The sequence below is a fragment of the Tupaia chinensis genome, unplaced genomic scaffold, assembly GCF_000334495.1.
Source record: "Tupaia chinensis unplaced genomic scaffold, TupChi_1.0 Scaffold000023_1, whole genome shotgun sequence".
NCBI lineage: Eukaryota > Metazoa > Chordata > Mammalia > Scandentia > Tupaiidae > Tupaia > Tupaia belangeri.
The window spans coordinates 3,901,596-3,922,132 of NW_006159453.1; the positions used below are offsets into that span (position 1 = coordinate 3,901,596).

At 42.7% G+C, this 20,537-nt stretch overlaps 1 protein-coding gene across 5 annotated transcripts in view; it reads right to left on the bottom strand.

Moving 5' to 3' along the window:
* Positions 1 to 20,537, bottom strand: part of LRRC8D (leucine rich repeat containing 8 VRAC subunit D) — a 137,036-nt gene that overhangs the window by 89,635 nt on the left and 26,864 nt on the right. For 2 of the 5 annotated variants that reach the window (XM_014586644.2, XM_006140164.3), the window contains one exon: positions 18,188 to 18,332. The gene's annotated coding sequence lies outside the window, so the exon portion shown is untranslated. Of the gene's footprint in view, positions 1 to 4,661; positions 4,706 to 18,187; positions 18,333 to 18,552; positions 18,654 to 19,853; positions 19,873 to 20,537 lie in introns of those variants that run through there. The other 3 variants (XM_014586643.2, XM_014586642.2, XM_014586646.2) reach the window with 3 other exon arrangements.

The following is a 20,537-nucleotide window of genomic DNA, read 5'->3' on the forward strand; positions in this document are numbered from 1 at the left end:
TTCCCTTTATTTAAAATAATGAGAGGATTATTTCTTTCCTCTATTCACAGTCCTTAACCCCAAACCATTTCTCACTCAAGTAATTTTCACAGCTGTACCTGAAGAACAAAAAGGCAGACAGCATGTTACGGCATAAAGCCGGATGAGTAAAAGCAGGGGAGGGCCCACAGACAGCAGGGTAGAGGGTCAAGGCAGGGGACTGCTGGTAAGTGGGCGAAGATGGTCATGACCCCTAGAACATTCATCGGTTCTCTTCCACTGATATCTCCAATTACCAAGTCCCTCATTCAAAACTGAGTTTAAAAAAAAACAAGAGTCAAATCATCTATCCCTACAGCCCACATCTAGTGAATAATATTATCTATACTGCAAATAGCAATAACATTTCAAATTTAGTAAGCCTCCCAGAAACTTGGTTACTGACCTCTCTACTGCTTATAAGATAACATTAAAATACTATCAATATAAAAAAGGCCAGCCAATCACCTTGTGGTCAAGGTGGCTAGATCCCACATGGCCAGTCACATGGTTTGGGTCTCAAACTTGGGAGCTTCAAAAACACATGGGTGCATGTGTAGGTGCCCAAAATCCCAAAAGAAGAGAGAGGTACAGCATGACCATCTCTCTTGGGAAGTGCTTTCTCACTCTCCCTCCGACCCAGCACATGTAAGGTTGATGAAAAAGAAACATACTATTATACAGAAACTTTGTTAAATTTTACATAGCAATTGTTTATATTTTCATGTTCCCTCCAAAATTTAGAATTTAAATTTAATAACAATAATTTACTAATATTTTAACATAGTTGCAATAATCAATATATTGTGAATGAATTCTTTTTTATGGGACCAGCAGGTGGCATGGTGATTAAGATGCTGGACACTCCTACATGGCCGACCACAGTTCAAGTCCTGAACCTGGTGGCTTGCTTTCTCACGTTCCCCCTCTCTCTCTGTCTCCCTATTGTACTCTCTCTGTGTCTCTCTCTGATCAAATTAAAAATAAAATGAAAAAATAAAATTCAATAAATAATTCTTTAAAAAACTTTTTTTACTTATTTCATACATTTCTAATTGTTGTTTATATCAAAATGTTTCATTTCATTAGTTTTAAACAAACTATGACTACTGCTTTATTTTTTATCTTAAATAAAATGTCCCTGCTGCAATAGTAAGACAAATTAAAATGATACTCATAATATTTTTTTTACCTAGAAGTATAGAAAATAGGCATTTGCTGTTAGATTTCTTTCAGAAGACTCAAAAAATGTCACTTTCATTTATTTACTCTACTGCTGCTGGTAAACAGCAGAAGACAAGAGTCCAAATTTTACAGGGTAGTAAACTGGTACTTAGAAAACTTAGGAGTTTCTTGAAGATACCTGTGAGGTTAACTAATATTAACATCATTTTTTTTTTTAAATCAACAATCAATTCTTTGCACTAAGCCTTGCCATGATCTTAAATCTTACCTAGGGTTGGGTTTACATGCAAACCCAAAGAAATTGAGAAGATCTAACGATTATTGTAAGAAAGAACAACAATGGTAATTTTCTCTAGTATTTCACAAAGGGGTGCTAAGTTCCCTAGAATCCAGGTGGACCCTTACTGTCAGCTTGGTTATAGCCACTTTGCCTATTACCACAGTTATTACACCTGCTGCTCCCTTTCCACCCTTTCCAAACCAAAAACTATTACAAGTTTTGTATGGAAAGCTATTTTAAAACTGGTTTTCGAGGGCTCTTATTCTGCTATTATTTTTTAAAAGACAAAGAGACAGAAAGACATTCCTTGCAAAGAAAACCTCAATTATGCAGAAAAAGAGGTCTGTATGAACCAGAAACCACACAGCAGACAGATCTCATGTCATTCTGAGGTTTCATTGTCACTATGAAAGCAGAGCCGATGCAGGACCGGGGTTGAAAACCTCCCTAGTGCAAGGCGAAAGCAGCCAACCCTTTCCTTTTTCTACCAGTGGAGTCCAGGTGCTTATGGGACAACAAGTTATCTCAAGCTGGAAGCAGACATAGGCATAAAGTTTAAAATCATACAAGTTTTCCAGCTTGTTTTGCTACAATTTGCCTCTTTCTTTCCCTTTAAAATGAAAAGAGCTTCTTCATTGTTTCTGATTATAAAAGTAATGTCTGCTCACCAGTTTTTGAAAATCAAATATGAAAAACTATAAAAAAGTAAAAATCATCAATAATCCTACCAACTAGAGAAAATTACTCTTAATGTGTTGTTTTATATCCTACCAATATTTTTCTATGAATACACATACATACACAAATATATTTTTCCCCTCTTTAAGAAACTGCTATTAATTGTAAACTTGAGGGTAACTGCTAAAAAAAATTCCTAAGGGAAATATAAGTGATATGTTAAAAAAAGGAGATAAAATAGAATTATATAAAATTTTCACCTAAAACCAGAGGAAGCAGAAAAAGAGGAAAAAAGAAAATGCAAAAGGAAGCAGTTACACACATGGTAGATTTTAATCCAACTATATCAACAATCACTTTAAGTATGAGTGATCTAAATATACCAATTAAAATGTTATCAAGCAGATAACATTAGATAACATTAGATTAACATCAAGTAGATGGGGGGGAAGAAAGACCTAACTATATGTTGTTTGCAAGAGACATACTTTAAATGTAAAGAGTCAAGTTAAAAATAAAGGGGATCAGCAGATGGCACAGTGGTTACGTTGCTGGACTCCCACATGGTCAATAATGGTTTGAGTCCTGGACCCAGTGTCTTAAATTCACCCAGGTGCATGTGTGTGAATGCTCAAAATCCTGAGAGAATGGAGGAGGAGGGATTGTAGCACGGCCAGCCCGCTGTGGGGTGATTTCTTGCTTTCCATCCCTGGCAAGCTCACGTGCCCTATAGCAAAAACTCTTTTTAAAAAAATTAAATAAAATAAAACAAAGGGACTGAAGAAGAAACTCAGATTATAAGGTATATATTGCTTTGGCATCTGCTTTTCTTCCTTTAATGGAAAGACAAATACAGGAAAATGGAGAATTCTGTCAAGTTGTCAACGTATGTGGACAGATTATAAGGTATATATTGCTTTGGCATCTGCTTTTCTTCCTTTAATGGAAAGACAAATACAGGAAAAAAATTTAGACTATGGAGAATTCTGTCAAGTTGTCAATGTATGTGGACTTTTTCTCAATATAAACACTGTCCGATATTTCAAAATGTTGACCTATTTGGCACCTCTTGGGGAAGACAGAATGACATAATATTTGACATTAATGACAGATGAATACTGAAAATATTTGACATTAACAACAGATGAATACTAAGTGCATATATTTGTCCTTCATCTTGCTGTATCTCACAAATAAAAATCTGCCCATCGTAACAAAATCGACCACCTTTTATTAAAACATCTCTCATACCTCTTTCTGGAAATAGATAAATATTAATAAATGTCCTTATTCCTACCTTTACGTGTGTGTGTGCATATAAAATTACTGCAGTATGATTCCTTTTTTGGTTCAGGTCACTTTTTGCCATGAGCTTAACTTCTCCCATGAGCACAGCTATGGAATAGTTTACTGATCTAGTAAGTTTAACTTTAACTGTAGTGGATACAGGTCAGCCAGTTTTTCTCTATTCTTCCTACATTAATATCAAAAAGGATTTTTCCCCCATTGCTATTTGGCTAGCATGTCTATATTGATTATACACAACTTGGAAATGGATTCTTCTGGACATCTGAGATAGTCAACATTTGGACTAACAAGTCAAACATGCATTTCTTTTCTTTCTTCCCTTTTTACTTTTTTTAAGGGTCAGGATATCTAAAAAATAGATCAAGGGTGCATTCTTTTTTTTCTCTCTCTCTCTCTCTCCTTTCCTTCTTTTCTCTCTTCCTCCTCCTCCTCTTCTTCTTCTTTTTTTTTTTTAAAGAGAGAGGTCTTGCTATGTTGCCCATGCTGTCCTCAACTTGCAATCCTGACTCAGCCTCCTAGGTATCTGGGAGTTCAGGTACCCACCAATGCACCTGCCTCAGAGGTGTGTTTCTGGATTGTATATACATAAGCTGATGCCTCATGGGGGGGTGGGGGCTGGGGCAAACAAAACAAAAACTAGTATTAGACCAGTTTCTAAGGTTAGAAAAATGACCACAAATTTCCCATTGTGTGACAAGGCTAGAATCTTTGATCTCCTCTGCTCTGAGAGTCCCCTACTGGGTTTATTCTGAGGAAGCAAATCCTTCCTGTTGTTTCTCAGGAAATGGAAGAAACACATTTATAGACTATACTTTAGCTTTGAGTTTAAGTGGTTTCACTTTTTCTAAACTATGTTTCACTTGGAAGAATAGTTAACTTTGTGAAGAAATGAAGACTTTCAGAAAGCAATGAAAGCAGTTGGGTAGAGTGAGAATAGTATTCTCAGACTTAAGCTAAAAGAATGAATTTTTTTAAAAATGTCTCACAAAAACTGTTACACCCTGTTTCTTCCTGTGAAGAATTTTCCAAGCATTAAGTTGTGTAATAGCTTAATGGGGGGAAAAAAAGGACATGCCCAGATTTCTCCTAAATCTGTAAGAGCAGAGAAAGATTAAAGGCTTAACTTTTAAAGAGTATCCCATCACCTGCTTAGGCTTGTTAAATTATTACAATAATCTCCAGAGTCACATACCTGACCTGGGTCCACCTTGTAATGCTAGACACACCTGTAGGGCTGTAAGATGTTATCCCTGTTGTTAAAAGGAAGCATAGACAGTTAAAACGGCAGAGTAAACCTCCCAGGGGAAGGACTTATTTAACTCAGAAGTGTTGAATTGCTTCAAACTCTTTCTGATTTCTCTACGGACAAGGAAAACTAAGGTGCCGTGAAGGAGGTGGGAAGGAGGAAAGACTCTAAAGATAAGATGCATTAATATGGACTGAGCCTTCTCCAACTGTTCAGTTCTCTCTACAATGCCATGGATTTAACTAAAAAGGAAAAATGAGCTCAATGAAAAAAAAAATGCTGTCAGAGAAGAGAAACACATACAGATCAATGTAAAGCCCCTCACCTCCCCTACAAAATGACCAGACCATCTGTGACTAGTGATTCTGCAGAGAACTGTGGCACACCGGGGATAGGGCCATGGCAAATCCACCCTGCCTACCCCGTGTACAAGGCCCCTCATGTACCTGTTCTTCCCCGTTCTAGTTGCCACTTCTCCTACCACAGGGCGCAGGCACCATCGCGGACACCTATGCGTGGTGATCGCCCAGCTGTCCCGGTCTCCTGTTGACAACTGCTCCAAGGCACTGGTGTGGGAGTGGTGATTCAAAGAACCCATCAGTGATCAATGTCAGGAATCTAGCCACTCTTCCTCTCTTGCCCACTCAGTTTGCCTCCTGAGGAACGAGTCTCACAGAAGTTCTGAGAGCTACAGGAGACTTGAGAGGACAGTAAGTGTAGCTTCCTCCATTGAATGATGGGGAAACTGAGGCCTTAGAGATCAGCTGACTTCTCTAAAACGACCCTTGCTAAGGGAAGAACTAGCACTAAAATTCGAATTCCTCTTGTCTAGTCCATTTCTCCTGTGTCCTCCTTTTCCTCCCTCTCCCCCTTAAGGATTCCTAAGCTTCCTTAAATAACTATCTAAAGGTAATGTTTCAGGCAGGGCCGGTGTATTTTATTTTAAAATATAACTTGTGTTATTCATATTACTCCATCAACCAAGGGGAAAATTCACCATCGACACCTCACCCCACTGACAAAACTCTAGGTGGGCCCTCAACAATGCATGCCAATTACTCCTCCGACATCGATGACCTCCTTTCCTAAGGTAACTGCTCCTTCAGCTGTCTCCTCAAGGTCCCTCACTCCCAGCAGATTTCATTTCCTCCTTTACTGAGAACACCCAACCACCAGGAATGTACTTTCTTAATGTCTTTACCCTTTACTTGCACATAAATCGACAGTCACATGCATTCCTCCTCCCCGCCGGTCCCTTTCGTGGAATGAAAGTCTAAAGGCAACCCTTTTGAGCATGTCTGTGTTCCAAAATTCAACTCCCTATTTTTTCTGGACCCTTCCTCCATTAATAATGCCTTCTTTTTGGGGCTGGCAGGTGGCATGGTGGTTAAGGCATTGGACTCCCACAAGGCTGATCAGAGTTTGAGTCCCAGACCTGGCGGCTTGCTTTCTCACTTTCCTTCTCTCTGTGCCTCTCTCTGGTGAACACATGTGCACTATAGCAAACAAAATAATAATTAATAAAATGAAATCAATAATATTTTTAAAATAACACTAAATAATTCCTTCTCCTACTTTTAGTAACTTCCTCTCCACCACTCTCAACCAAACTACAAGATCCAGGCACCATCACACACATAAAATACTCCTTCACAGAAAACATGCACACGCATTCTCTCTCCACGCAGTGCCCCCACTTCTCGGCGCCTACTCTTTATCCCCCCTGACACTCCAGTTTGAGACTTGAGAACTCTTCTTACTACAAACTGAATACCTAACCGCCTAATCCAGTCTGCCATATTCAGCCTTCACTCTACTTGAGCTGCCTGTGACCACCAACACACCTGACAGGTCTTCCCTAGACCACCAAGCCTTAGCTATCTCCTCTGTAAAACAATTAGCAGTATCAGGGGGACTCTGTGGAAAGAAATCCGGGGCTCAATATCATCATCACTTCTGCCTCTAGCTTTCCTGATTCTATCGTCCCTTCTTCTGGCTCAGTCGCTAATCCTCTGGCCCCGCAGACTCTCAAGTATGGTCACAAGAATCAGTTCCAGTCACTCTCAAGTACGTCTCCAGCCCTGACTTCTCTCTTAAGACCCAGCTGTCTCACAATCAGAAGAATGTCTCACAGAGAGCCCCGTTTCACTTCAAATTGAACTCACGGGGCCAGACATGGCACAGCGGTAATAGATGACACTGTATGAGGGAAGTTCTGGGTTCACGTCCAAACCCCTCCCTGGGCAAGCTGGCCATGTATGTGCCCCAATCCAGGACTGGCTGAGGCAGGTGGTGAACTGCAGCCATGGGACCCTGATGGGGGTGATATTGCTCTGCCTTTCTCTCTTTCTCACTTACTCATGAAAGAAATAAACTGAAAAAAAAAAAAAAAAACACCTCATGAGCCAGGACCATAGCCAGTGGTTAAAGGAGCTCCTTTTCTAAGGTAACTGCTCCTTTTAGCTGTCTCAAGGTCCCTCACAGTCCTGGATGGCCAACCGTGGTTCAAACCTTGGCTGTGGTAGCTTATAAAACGCACGTGTGTGTGTGTGTGTGTGTGTACGCTCGTGCGCGCTTGCCCCAAATCCCAACAGGATGGAGAAATGGAAGAGAAGGGAGTACGGATTGCTGTATGACCACACTCTACGGGGAGGTGCTTCCCCCCCCCATTCTCTGGTGAGTGTAGGTACCTTCTAGCAATTATTTAAAAGAAAACAAACAAACAAACAAAAAACCTTACTATTCTCTCCAAACTTGTTTCTGTTGTTTTCCAATCTTACTAATGATGCTTTTAGATAATGATTCTAACTAGAAAAATCAATACTCATCTTTCTTCTTCCTCCTACTCCTCTCCCACTTTCCATCTCATCAGGAATGAATTATTTTTCGTAAATGTTTGTCCAGTCCATCCTCTGCTCACATTTCTCATCGCCGCCACCTTAGCTCTGCCTGGATTACTGGAACAGCCACTGGACTTCCCCCTGCTTCCTTTGCACCTATATTAAGTATTTATTTCATCTGTGATGATTCTACAGTGCTGTCAGGATAATAAAATCCACACGTCCAGAAATGGTATTCATAGCCTGAGAATCGGAACCAAGATGTACCTTCAGCCTCCTCTTCCCTCTGCCCCACCATTTCTCTGCTCCAATCATTCTAAAGTTCATGAAAAATATGTATTATGAAAAAACCCCATGATATATTTGTGTGTGTGTGTGTGTGTGTGCCATAATAAACCTGTTTTTTACTTCTAGGTTAAGGCCCAGCAGCAGTAACACAGGCAGTAGTTACTGACTTGCAGTGCTGGAAGCCACGTGGCTGACTGCAGGTTTAGATCCTCAGCTGACCTGTGACATGCCAGGTGCACCTGTGCCCAAGAGCCTGCCTAGCTGGAGGCCCAGGGGAAGAGGATCACTGTGTCATGAGACCCTGGGGAAGAAGCCTCTCTCACACGTGAGTGCACGCTCTCTATCTCAAAGGAAAAAAAGAAATAACCTTAGAAAAGAATATGTATCATTCAATTTCTTCCCTGAACTTTTGGAATTCCCCTTAGACTCCCTGCTCCTCACACACTGAACTCTTTGGGGCTCTGAACCTGGGGTGTTTCTCTGTGCCTGGTCAGTCTTTCTCCAGCCTAATCTGAGTAATCTTATTCCTCCGATCTTCTGCACCAAAATCAACTCCTTCAGGAGTTCTTCCCTCACAAACGAGAAAGAACAAATCATTCTGTCTTTTGTGCCCTACTCTTTATTATTATTTATCATGATGTACTGCTGAAAAGTACCCAGAATTCTAAGGTCTTGTCTCTGCAGTCAGGCCTCCTGTCACATTCACATTGTGTCCTCAGAACTTAGCCCAAGGACTGGATACAGAGGTAGAGGAGACAAGGGGAACTGAGAGCTAAGCAGTCTGATGAACAAGTGAGGTAATCTGGCTGTCAATTATGTCAGAATAATTGAATAAGAAACAAGGCTGGTAGAACAGGTGGATCCGACAGCTGGAGAGGGAATCACAGAGGAGTCTGAACAAGAAATAGAAAGCATCGTACTGATGAAGTCCTTTAATGAGCACACAGGTTCATTCAGGTCACTAGCTGGCGTTATTATAATAAAACTCAGGTGAGTATCTAATAAATCTTGTTTCAAGCACAGCGGAACAATTCCAACAGCCCACAGACCTTGGACTTACCTGTCCCAGCAGGTTTCAGACTCCAGAGCATTCTATAATTTTCTCACACTTGGTGCCATCTTAGTACATCTCAGTAGTTAACTAAATAGACTGCGGCTTTCTTATTATCCATAAAGCACCTTTAAAACTAGGGATGAAAGAAAAAAATAAAGTTCGTCCTATCACCCAGACAATCCTAGAACTGATGGCAAGACTAACATCTTTGGCCTAGACTAGCCCTGTCATGCATTATCTATTTTTGAGATCATTATTTGTCCCTCAAGATAATTTTATATTTATTTCATAATCCATATTTTATACAGCATGGTTCCATCACATTTCATAAACTAAGAAAAGTGCATGTCCTCTACATAGGCAAGTCAATACCCGCTTCTCAAATAACGTGACCTAGTACTTCACGTGACATAAATTGGAGAGACAAGGAAGAATAAAACCCAGTGAACCGGAACCAGCAGATAGCGTAATGGTTACGTCACTGGACTCCCACATGCTCAACTGCAGTTCGAGTCCTGGACCCGGTGGATTGAAACTCCCACCAGGCACATGTGCGTGCGTGCCCAAAATCCTAAGAGGAGACTGGAGAAGAAGGGACTGTGGTGTGGTCATCCCTGCTGGGGAGTGATTTCTCACTTTCTGTCTCTGTTTCTGTCTCTCTAGGGAGTGCACACTCCGTATAGCAAAAAAAGTCTCAAAAAAAAAAAAAAAAAAAAAAGACTCGGTGAACTTAGAACAGACTGGACCACCGTAAACATGGGGAAAACCAAGCTGAAACTGGTAATAAATCTTCCCAGTAGAGAGACATCTATAATTCACAGGCTTTAAAGAGTTTTGCCCATGTATCATACCTCAAAACATTCATTCAAAAGCCATACCGGGAATGTGCACTACAGTATATAGAGCGTACTGAAGAAGAAAGAGAAGCTTTTAAGTGAGGAAGCACTCCCTACATAGATGACCAAGTGTGAAAGGGAGCCGCAACTACTAAAGAATTGTAAAACAGGAGGAAACATAACCTCAGGAATGTTGAAATTAAATTATGTTGCCAAATAAGTAAATTAAAGAATGTTCCCAGATAGACACAATAGATATAACTAGATACAATACTATAAAACGTATTTGTAGATGGAATGAGTTAATACTTATGCAAATAATGGTAAGAAATCTGCCTAAACGAACCATACACATTTTTGACCTTGTAAATTTATATTACATCGATCATGCTCATATGTAATAGGACTAGCAGGTGGTATGGTGGTCATAGCACTGGACTCCCACATGGCCGACCACAGTTCAAGTCCTGGACCCAGCGGCTTGAAGATCACACCAGGCACATGTGTATGCACCCCAGGATCCTGGGAGGAGAATTGAGGAAGAGGAACTGCGGTGAGGCCATCCCCGGTGGGAGATGATTTGTCACATTCCTCTCACTGTCTCTCTCTGTTTCTTTCCAGCAGGTGCCATGTGTTGCATGTGCCCTATGCAAAAACCTTAAAAATAAATAAGTAACAAGAAATCATGCTAATAGGATCAAGTTATACAAATGTATATATAACAATTAAAACAATGTATCAATGGCCCAGGGCTACACCAGTCAATTGAACAAAACAGAGATCTCAGAAAGTGAACATTTGCACACCAGAGGTGGCACCAACATCTTTTAGAAAGAGTGGATTATTTGATAAACGGTGAGGGGGAAACTGGTTCACAATACGGCCAATTTTTAAACAATAAAAATTCATCTCAATTCCAAATAGTTTACAAGCCCAAATGATAAAAGTAAATCTAATGAAAGTGAGAAGGGATGATATTATAAGCCCACAACAGAGAAGGATTTCTTAAAGGATCAAAACACATAGACTGTGATAGTATTAAAAATTGATGCGTTCAACTGCATTAAAGATCTCTGCTGCTGTTACTGAAAGGACCATAGACAATGTTACCAGAGAAGTGACATGTTAGAAGAAAGTGTTCACCATATTTAAAGACAACAGGAGATTCATTTCTGGAATATACAAGCAACTTCGCAGAAACTCTTTCAAGAGACTTCTTGTAAGAAAAATGGAAGAGACCCAACAGAAAAAACAGGGGGCTGTAAAAAAGTGGCTGGTTGTAAAGACGTGAAAGACAATTCATGGGACAAGCAAATTAAGGTACTCAACCTCAGCAGCAATTGGGGGAAAAAAGCCAAAGTAAACTACCAAGTACAATTAACATCTAATTGGGTTGACAACACTCAGGAAATCTGTTAATAAAAAAAGTTATTGGGACCAGTAGTTAACGTAATGGCTATGTCACTGGACTCCCATGTAGTTGACTGCGGTTCACGTCCTGGACCCGGTGGCTTAAAACTCATGCCGGGTGTGTGTGCGTGTGTGCCCAAGATCCCGAGAGGAGAATGGAGGAGAAGGGAATGCGGCGTGACCATCCCCCCTGGGGGGTGATTTCTCACTTTCTGTCTCTATGTCTGGCGAGCGGACGCACCCTATAGAAAAAACCTCTCAAAAAAAAAAAAAAAAGAAGTTGTTATGCCATATCTGGTGGCAGCAGAAACTTAACCGTGAGGGTCCTAGCGAAATAGGCATGCACATACCCTCTGACCCAGCAGTACTGCCTATGGGTAACACTGCCTCCGAAATTCTCATGAAGACCAGTACATCTCATATACCTAAGCTCTTTAGGAAAAAAAGCAATATATACTACATGAGATACTTATAAAAATGTCAACTCTTCCAACAGCTGCATATTTTCTATGGTTTAATGTAACCTTTGCTGAGAAGGAGGTAAGACAAAACAAACCGTGACCATTTCTTTTCCCAGGTTAGGTTACGGACAGAGGAAGTAGGAGCCGCAGGGAGGGACTCGCTTTAGCTTTGGAAACTGCACACATCTGGATCTGAGACCAGGTCTCGGCTTATCCACGTGACCGGGATCACTTGCAATCTGTGTTTCTGCATATAAAAGAGATATTGCCCACCCTGCACAGTCCCAGGAGAATGAGTGCTAATCCAGCTAAAGCGCCTGGTATACACAACGGGTTCAATAAACAAGTGTTGGGCTAGCCCATAGCCTAGTGATGAAGTCAAGTATGTAGCAAGCAAGATCCCACATGGCCACATCACACTTTGAATCTTCACCCTAGTGGCTTGAAAAATATGCCACATGCCTGGGTACCTGAAATTCTGACAGGATGGAGAAATGGAGAAAGGATTATGGGGGAACCATAACCATGCCCCACTGGGAGGGCTCGCTCTCCCTGGCAGAAGAAAGGGATGGGGATGAGAAGGCAAAGGAAAGAGATAGAAAGAAAAAATAAATAGGAAATGTTAAAAAAAAAAGGGGGGGGGGTTGGGACCAGCAGTTAGCGTAATGGCTATGTCGCTGAACTCCCACATAGTCGACTGTGATTCGAGTCCCAGAGCCGGTGGCTTAAACTCACGCCGGGTGCATGTGCATGCGTGCCCAAGATCCCGAGAGGAGAATAGAGGAGAGGGGATTGAGGCATGGCCATCCCCCCAGGGGGTGATTTCTCGCTTTCTGTCTTTCTGTCTCTGTCTGGTGAGTGCACGAGCCCTATAGCAAAAACCTCTAAAAAAAAAAAAGGGGGGGGCAGATAAAATAATCACATACACTAATAGATTTCAGTGCCTTGCTTAAACCTATCTTAGCAGAATACCACAGTCCTAACCACAGGCACAGAATCCAGATAAACTGATTCGATATGAATTTATCAATCAGTTTTTTCCACTGTGGAGCAAGGATAAAGAATATCTCTCCTTCCATAACCACACTATGAACCATTAAAGTAAAGGTTGAAAGCCTCTTTTAACTTGTGGGCAACGAATTTAAGGCTGCTGGTGGTGGCAGCTGTGGCTATGACGGTGATAATTCTGCAGCTGGTGTCAGAATCCTACCTGCACAAACACAAGGAAGGGACTTTTACAGAAGTACTGTAGAGGAAATGTTCTTAGAAGAAATCCAGCCATCCATCATTGAAGAACTGCGCAAAGATCTCAAAGCTGAGCATGAGGAAGCGTTAACCCACCAACAAGGTAAGACCCCAGGTCAGGACTTTCCATAGTACCCATGTAAAGTACAGCCAAGAAGACACATTTCACCAGGGCTCTGTAAAATCTGATGGCTAACACAGTGCACACATTTTCCATCACTATTTCAGCATTTCAGCCTGGAGCAGTTGTTTTAATTTGGCTGTGGACTTTATGGGTACAGGGAGAGTCCCGTAGATGAACCCCTATCTCACACATATGAAAGGACTGCCAAAAGTTCATGGAAAAATGAAAAAGTACAAGTTTATTTTGATGCTAAAAAATTTGAAATCCACAGATTTTTTTTTCATAATATGCATTTCCTATGAACTTTTTAATTACCCCTTGTATTACCCCATATACACTACGATTTTTACAAATACAAGACAATTCTGTGGTCACTATTTAGAATATACATTGAGTTGGGAACCAGCAGTTGGTGTAATGCTATGTTGCTGGACTCCCATGTAGTCGACCGCAGTTCAAGTCCTGGACCCAGTGGCTTAAATTCACGCTGGGCCTGTGTGCATGCATGTCCAAGATCCCAAAAGGAGAATGGAGGAGAAGGGATTGAGGCGTGGCCATCCCCCCTGAGGGGTGATTTCTTGCTTTCTGTCTCTGTCTTCCTCTGTCTTTCTGGCAAGCACACGCACCTATAGCAAAAACCTCTCCAAAAGAGGGGGGAAAAATAAAAAAAGAAAAGAAGACTATACATTCAGTTGAGTGAAAGTAAATAACTGTCATGAAATATTCGTAATCTTCAGACATAAGATGTAAAGCTCTGAACAAGTCAGAATTTTTGACATCTTTTAGTATTAAATAAAAGCTTTTTTTGATTTTTGTAAGGGCTGAGAACCACCACTTCACAGTCTATAATTTCTGACAAGGAAGCTAATTTTTGTTTTATAATACACATGAAGAAGAAAAGAGAGGGTTTTATTTTTTAAAAAAAGGAGGGTTTTGAAAATATGAAAATTTTAACTTGCATTTATTTCTATTCCTGGTTCTCTCCTGGCCATTCACTTTTCCTTGGCATTTAACATCAAAGCTAGCTCCTCTTTCATTCTTAGCCTCCGTGTTGGAAAGAACACACGGTTAGTTCACGAACCACTGCACTTCACCAATACGAACAGAACAGCAGTGCAGGCAGATGAAGAAATAGGTGTGTATCACTTTATTTCTCCCTTACAAAAGGATGGCACTCATGTTATCTTTGCCTTCTTCTCCTAACTTCTCCACCTCCTCCTGATATTTGGACACAATTTACAGGTCACAATGGATGGAGAGGTACAGACTATGAAGGATGCTTCAATTACTGAAAAGTAAATATTATATCCAGCATTTCCCATGAAAGTATACTCTAAACTTTCATTTCTATTCTTTTAGATGAATCATTAAGACCCTAGTGAAAGGAAAGCCTCAGTTTTAATCACTGCAAAGATAAGAAAACTAAACTTATTTCCACTGGAGAATATTACAAAAATATTTCTCATGTAACTTAAAAAATATATGGATTTGCCCATGTTTTTCTGTAATGCAAACTTCTCACTGGGTTATCCTGACCCAGGATAAAAGAGTAGGGGTATTTATGGTGGCAGTGGTAGCAAGGTATAAGAAGTCATCGACATTGTCTCTCAGTATTCCCTGGAGATTGGTGCCAGGACCTCCCCTCAGATACCTAAGTCCATGGATGCTTAGGTCTTATATAAAACAGCATACTATTTACACATAACCTACGCATATCCTCCTGTAAACTTCAAACCAGCTCTAGATGACTTATAATACCTAACAAATGTAAACACTACGTAAATAGTTGTTATACTGTACTACTTAGAGAATAGCGACAAGAAAAAAAAGTCTGTACCTGTTCAGTACAAATGCAACCAATTTTTTTTTTCAAACATTTCCAATTTGAGCTGGCCCTGTGACTTAGTGGTTAAGGGACCAGGATCTCACATGGCTGAGTATGGTTCAAATCCTCACCCTGGCATCTTGGAAAACATGCTGGGTGTGTGTGCATTCATGCCCAGAGTCCAGACACAATGGAGAAATGGAGGGGTGCTTTCTCCCTCTCCTTTTTTCCTTCTCTCTGGTGAGTACATACTCCTCTGGCAATTAAAAAAAAAAAGAAAGAAAAAAGAAAGAAATCTATAGTAGGTTGAATCCCCAGATGCAGAATCCAAAGATACCCAAAGCTGACTGTACATTATTTACTAATTAATTTGTTTTCTAGGCCATAAGCTGTCCTAGAGGTAAACTAGAGGTGTTCTCTTTCTTTTATTCTCAAAAGTTTCAATATGCTAATTTAATCCTTATAAAAGATAACTGTTTCCTAAGACTTGACAAAAGATATTTGTAAATTGAAACAAACCATTGGAATTCCAGCAGAATACAATCACACAACCCAATACAGCTCAGTCTGGTCACTGACACACAGGAAGTGTACATTTCAAACAGGGGAGGAAGAAAACAAACAAAAAAAGGTCCAGGCAGAGCCTGCCTGGAGAGGAATGGGAGATGACCTGAGGTGTGATAAGGCTGCTCCCCCTCATCGGCTTTCTTTGCCAAGGGCAAAGGACCCCTGAATCAGCACTGCCATCTCTTCCTTACACAGCCACTTTCCAAACTACAAAAGATCCACGGACTGAAACCAAAAGACCCTTGTTCCAGGCCCAGCATCTCCACTTAAGGTATGACCAGCGACAAGTCACATCCTAACAGCCTCAGCTTCCTTTCTCTAGCAACTGAAGTAAAAGAATTCACTTCAGCCACACTATCGAAAGGAGCAACTGTCAACAGCACAGGGAATACACACTGTAAACAGACGATGAGCATCGAAGGGCCAGTTACATTATTCCTGAGTGTAAATGCCACTAGGGAGGGAGCGCATCCTGTTCCTAAACAGAGGACAGGTTTGGAGGGGCACAAAAGCCATTCTGCTGTACCACAGAGCAGACTGGCAGATGCTGAAGAAAGTCCCTAAATAATTAACAAACTGAATAGCAAGAAGGTTACCTGTCTAGAAAAATAGAGTCAAAACAATAGTTTTCAGGTCTTTCAAGAATCTCTCTTGATGACTTATTCTCACTTTTCATCTTGTGATGTATTTGGCAAGATAAGGGGTATAAACACAGACATCTCACAATTAAGTTCACATTTAAGGGGCCAGCAGATGGTGTGGTGGTTAAAGGCACTGGACTCCCACATGGCCAACAGCAGTTCAAGTCCCGGGCCTCCTGGCTTACCTTCTCACTTTTCCTGCCTCTCTCTCTCTCTTTCTCTCTCTCTCTCTCTCTGATCAAACTGGAAAATAATAATAGTAATAATAACTAAAGTTAGATAAAATAATTATTTAAAAAATAAACAGAAGGGGCCAGCAGGTAGTGTGGAAGTTAAAGGCACTGGACTCGCACATGGTAGACTGTGGTTTGAGTCCTGGACCTCGTAGCTTTCTCTCTCTCTCTCACTCTCCCTCTTTCTTTGATCAAACTGGAAAATAACAATAATAATAATAATGTTAAATAAAAAATAATCCTTTGAAAAATTAAATTCAAATTTTTAAAAGTCCATGTCTATCTAGTAAGTATGACATTAATTGCTCAGTTTTCACAGTGTATCCTGGCTACTTACCGCTAAATATAATTATCCCAATTATTGATATTATCACAATGCTCAAAGCAGCTGTATTTAAAAGTGATTCAAGTTCTAATGCGCTATTAGAAAAATGGGACTTCATCATTTAAATTACCTGATACTGCTGATATGAAAAAAGGGGAGGGGAAGGGGGAAGTGCAAATTACCAGCCTATCTGAATATAAAAGATTTTCTTCCCAAAGCAAAATTAATTATGTAATAAAAGTATATAATACACTTTTTCAACATTAGAATGGTATAGTCAGCATCTCGTATTGTGAATTTAAAGTCTTCAACTAACCCTGCCTTCTGCGAAAGCGGGGCCGCCCAGTAACAAGTATGAACTTTCTCTCTGCGCTACGTAAAAAAGACCCTGGCCAAGTGGCCCGTTCCTCTCCTCTACTCATGTGCTCACATCCCTTTTTCCAAAATAGAGTAAAATATGCTACTGGCTTTAATACTGTTCAAACGGTGAATTTGTGGCCTTAGAGTCATCCCATCAAACTGATTCTTCGTGGCCATCCCATCCCCTTAGTGTCCTTCCACAAGCTCCGCAGTTTCACCACACAGATAAATATAGGCGGAAAACAAGGCCAGGCTTTCAGTGGGGAACAAGGCAATTTGACTTCAGTCTGCAGAGAGAGCAGCAGCAGGGAAAACTAGGAAGCAAAAAAATCTGTAGCCTAACACCAACCTTTTCCCTAGTGTTTTGTTCTTTTCCTATGAACATCGGAGAGGGAGCAAGACGCAGATCTGAAATTATAACCTTCTTAGTGAATTTGAAAAAAAGTCACTCTCAATCTTATTTTGATGGCAAATAAATAAAGATGTCTGGCTCAGACTTTTGAAGTACCTCTGTCTCAGCGAGGGAACCTGGCTGAGACACCATGTGGATTACGGAGCCAGACAGCAGACTGAACTCCTAACTGCGCTCTCCCTCCTCCTGGGTCCTACCTTTCCGGTCTGTGTCTGCATCACTCGTTCCAGAGTTAGTGACAGTGGGCTTTCTCCAAATAGAAAGCAAGACACAGGCTCCGCTGTTTCAGCAGAAGGTGAGATTTCTGAGCCTGCACTCCCAGATCCACCCCCTCAGTACCTTTCCCTTCATCCCCACCTCATCCTCTTCCTCCTCCCTCAGTCCCCAGCCTCGCACCACTCTTCATAACACCGACATTTATGTAGATAACCCGGGCCCAGAGAGTGAGGAACAAAGAGCTGCTGCTCCAGGCAGCGAGCAGCAGCGGGAGGAGAGGGTGGAGAGGGTGGCCGGGGACTCCCGGAAGGCTCCCGGGCGCAGGCAGCCCAGCCTGGAATCGCCTGCTCTTGTGGCGCCCAGGCAGGTCTGGTCCTGGGCACAGCGTGCATGCTGCCCGAAGTCTTCCAGCTCGGGTCCGGCACACCCAGGCGGCCAGCAGAGCTGGCAGAGACCCTGGGGCGAGGAAGCAGTGGGGCGCGGGGGCACAAATCCCTCCTCCTCCAAAAGAGCCTGCAAGTGAGGCAGCCGCGCAGAGCTGGAGAGCCGCTCCGGCACCCGGCGGGCGCCCTGGCAGCCGTGAACTGGCAGCCCAGCACCCGGCCCTGCAGGCTCCCCGACCCCGCCCTATGCACCTGGACCAGGCGGCCACCCTGCTCCCTCAGGGCACTCTCCGCAGACTCGGCTGGGGCGGGCTCCGGAGGCTGGAACCGCAGCGACGGCAGACTTCACTCCTCCATCCTGGGACCCGGCAGCACGTTACAGACAGCCGTGCACTTCCTGTTTGAAAACACAGGGGAGAGAAAGAGCGAGAGATCCGAGTGTTGGCAGCGTGCAGGGAGGGGCGCAGCCCGCCCGGCCGGCCGCCACCCCGCCACACCAGCTCCCCTCGCGGGTCGGCCTCGCTCGGGCCTCCCCCTGCCGGCGGCCTTGCCGCCAGCCGCGCTGGCAGCTCTTCCGTTTCCAGCCCCTGCCTGGGCTCTCCCTTCCCCACATGGACCTCAGTCAATGGGTCTGCGCTCTGCGGGCTGGCGTGGAGCGGTCAGTCAGCCGGCGGCCTTCTTTCCTCCTCTTTCCTCACCTCCCCAGCCCCCCAACCCTGGAAAGAATCACCTCAGGGAAGGTGTAAGGACAGGACGAGCCTTTCTAGGGGAGTGGAGGCTGGATTTATGCAAATGGTTAAAGTTAATAGCCACATCCCAGCATATCCAGAGCAGCTCGGCAGCCAGGAGCTTCAGGATGGGAAATGACTTGCCTTGCGCCGCTGACTCAAAAGAGAAAGCGTGCACACAGCTGCCACCAACCCAGCTGCCACGGACTGGGGGAGACACAAGAACAAAACACAGCACTCCGCGGCTCTCTGGACTACTCCGCGGGTCTCCACTCTAGGGAGTAACATCGACTTCATCTTCTCACCCTCAGTCCACCAACATCCACACACACCAGCTCCACAGGGACACAATGTACAACACATTCTTCCAGGAAAAGATGCTTGATTGCTCTGTGTCTGAATCGGAGAAGCTCCGGCATCCTGGGATCCCATTCATTTCCTTGAACTCTGACTTGAGTGAACTTCAGGGCAGTGCTAAACAGTCAACGACGGCTGAAGGACCTGCCACCGGCACAGTGGGCCGGCTGGAGGAGTTGGCCTGTGTCACCCGCCTGCCCTTGCACCCCAAGTCTACCAGGTGACAAGGCACTATAGGACCCTCTCTACAAACAGCTCCTTGATCATTATGCTACTGGTGTAAACACAGGTCATTCATGTTTCCAAACGAGAACAATACAGTGACTATGCCACAACAAAAGCCAGCTTCTGCCTGAATTAGAGATGGAGCATATGAACTACTATTCCTATTCGAGGCTACACAGAATCTCACTGTCCATCTCCTCTGGGTCCTTACATTCCCCAACAGACCTGCCAAAGACCTGTTCTCATAGTCCCAGAGGAGGAAACAGGGCCAGAGAAGTAAATAACTACCCTGATGTTCCTACTCAAAAGTGATCAAATGGAGAGTTGAATGCAGACCTTTCCCAAACATCAAATTGGGGGAGTTTCCTCTCTTCTATGCTTATTCCTAAAATACTGAGTCATAGGGAAAATAAAATATTGGGTCGTCGGGAAAGTCATGACACATTTTTGCATAGAAAAACATAGAAAAATGACTTTCCCTGATGATTTAATAATAATGAATTCCAGAAGAAAAAGTCAAGACCCATACCCCACATGACCGATGCTTTCATCTCAGAAAGATCTTGAGGTTTACAAGCAATCCTGAGCCAACTTGGTTCTTTACCCACCTGAGTAATACGGACCTTGACTGTCGGGCAGAGGACACAATGCTCTTTCCATTATGTACTACTGGCTCTGTCAGCCTTTACAGGATAACTTGGTGGCAAAAGTTCAAAAGGTTCTAGGATAGCCAGTCATACACCAAGGTACAAAGTCTGTCCAGCTCAGAACCTAATCGGCTGACTAATACTGGTTCCCTGAATTGTTTTTTCTCTAACTGGGTCTTTTGAAGAAAAAGGCAAAGGTTATTTATAAAAACACATGCATAATCTCCACTTTGAGTAAAACTGTTGACATTCTCTTATTTCCCATTCCCTTCTGCTTTAGCACTTAGTTTACACTCACCTGTCAGTAGCACGCAGTAGGCCAAGACAGAGTGCACAGTAAAAGGCCAGTCAAGAGTCTGGCAATGATGGGACCAGCAGTTAGCGTAATGGCTATGTCGCCGAACTCCCATGTAGTTGACCGTGGTTTGAGTCCTGGACCCTGGACCCGGTGGCTTATACTCACGCCGGGCATGTGTGTGTGGGTGCCCATGATCCTGAGAGGAAAATGGAGAAGGGATTGCAGCGTGGCCACACCCCCTAGGGGGTGATTTCTTGCTTTCTGTCTCTCTGGCAAGTGCACGAGCCCTGTAGCAAAAACCTCTCAAAAAAAAAACTCACACTCCCACTGATGTACGCACGATGGAG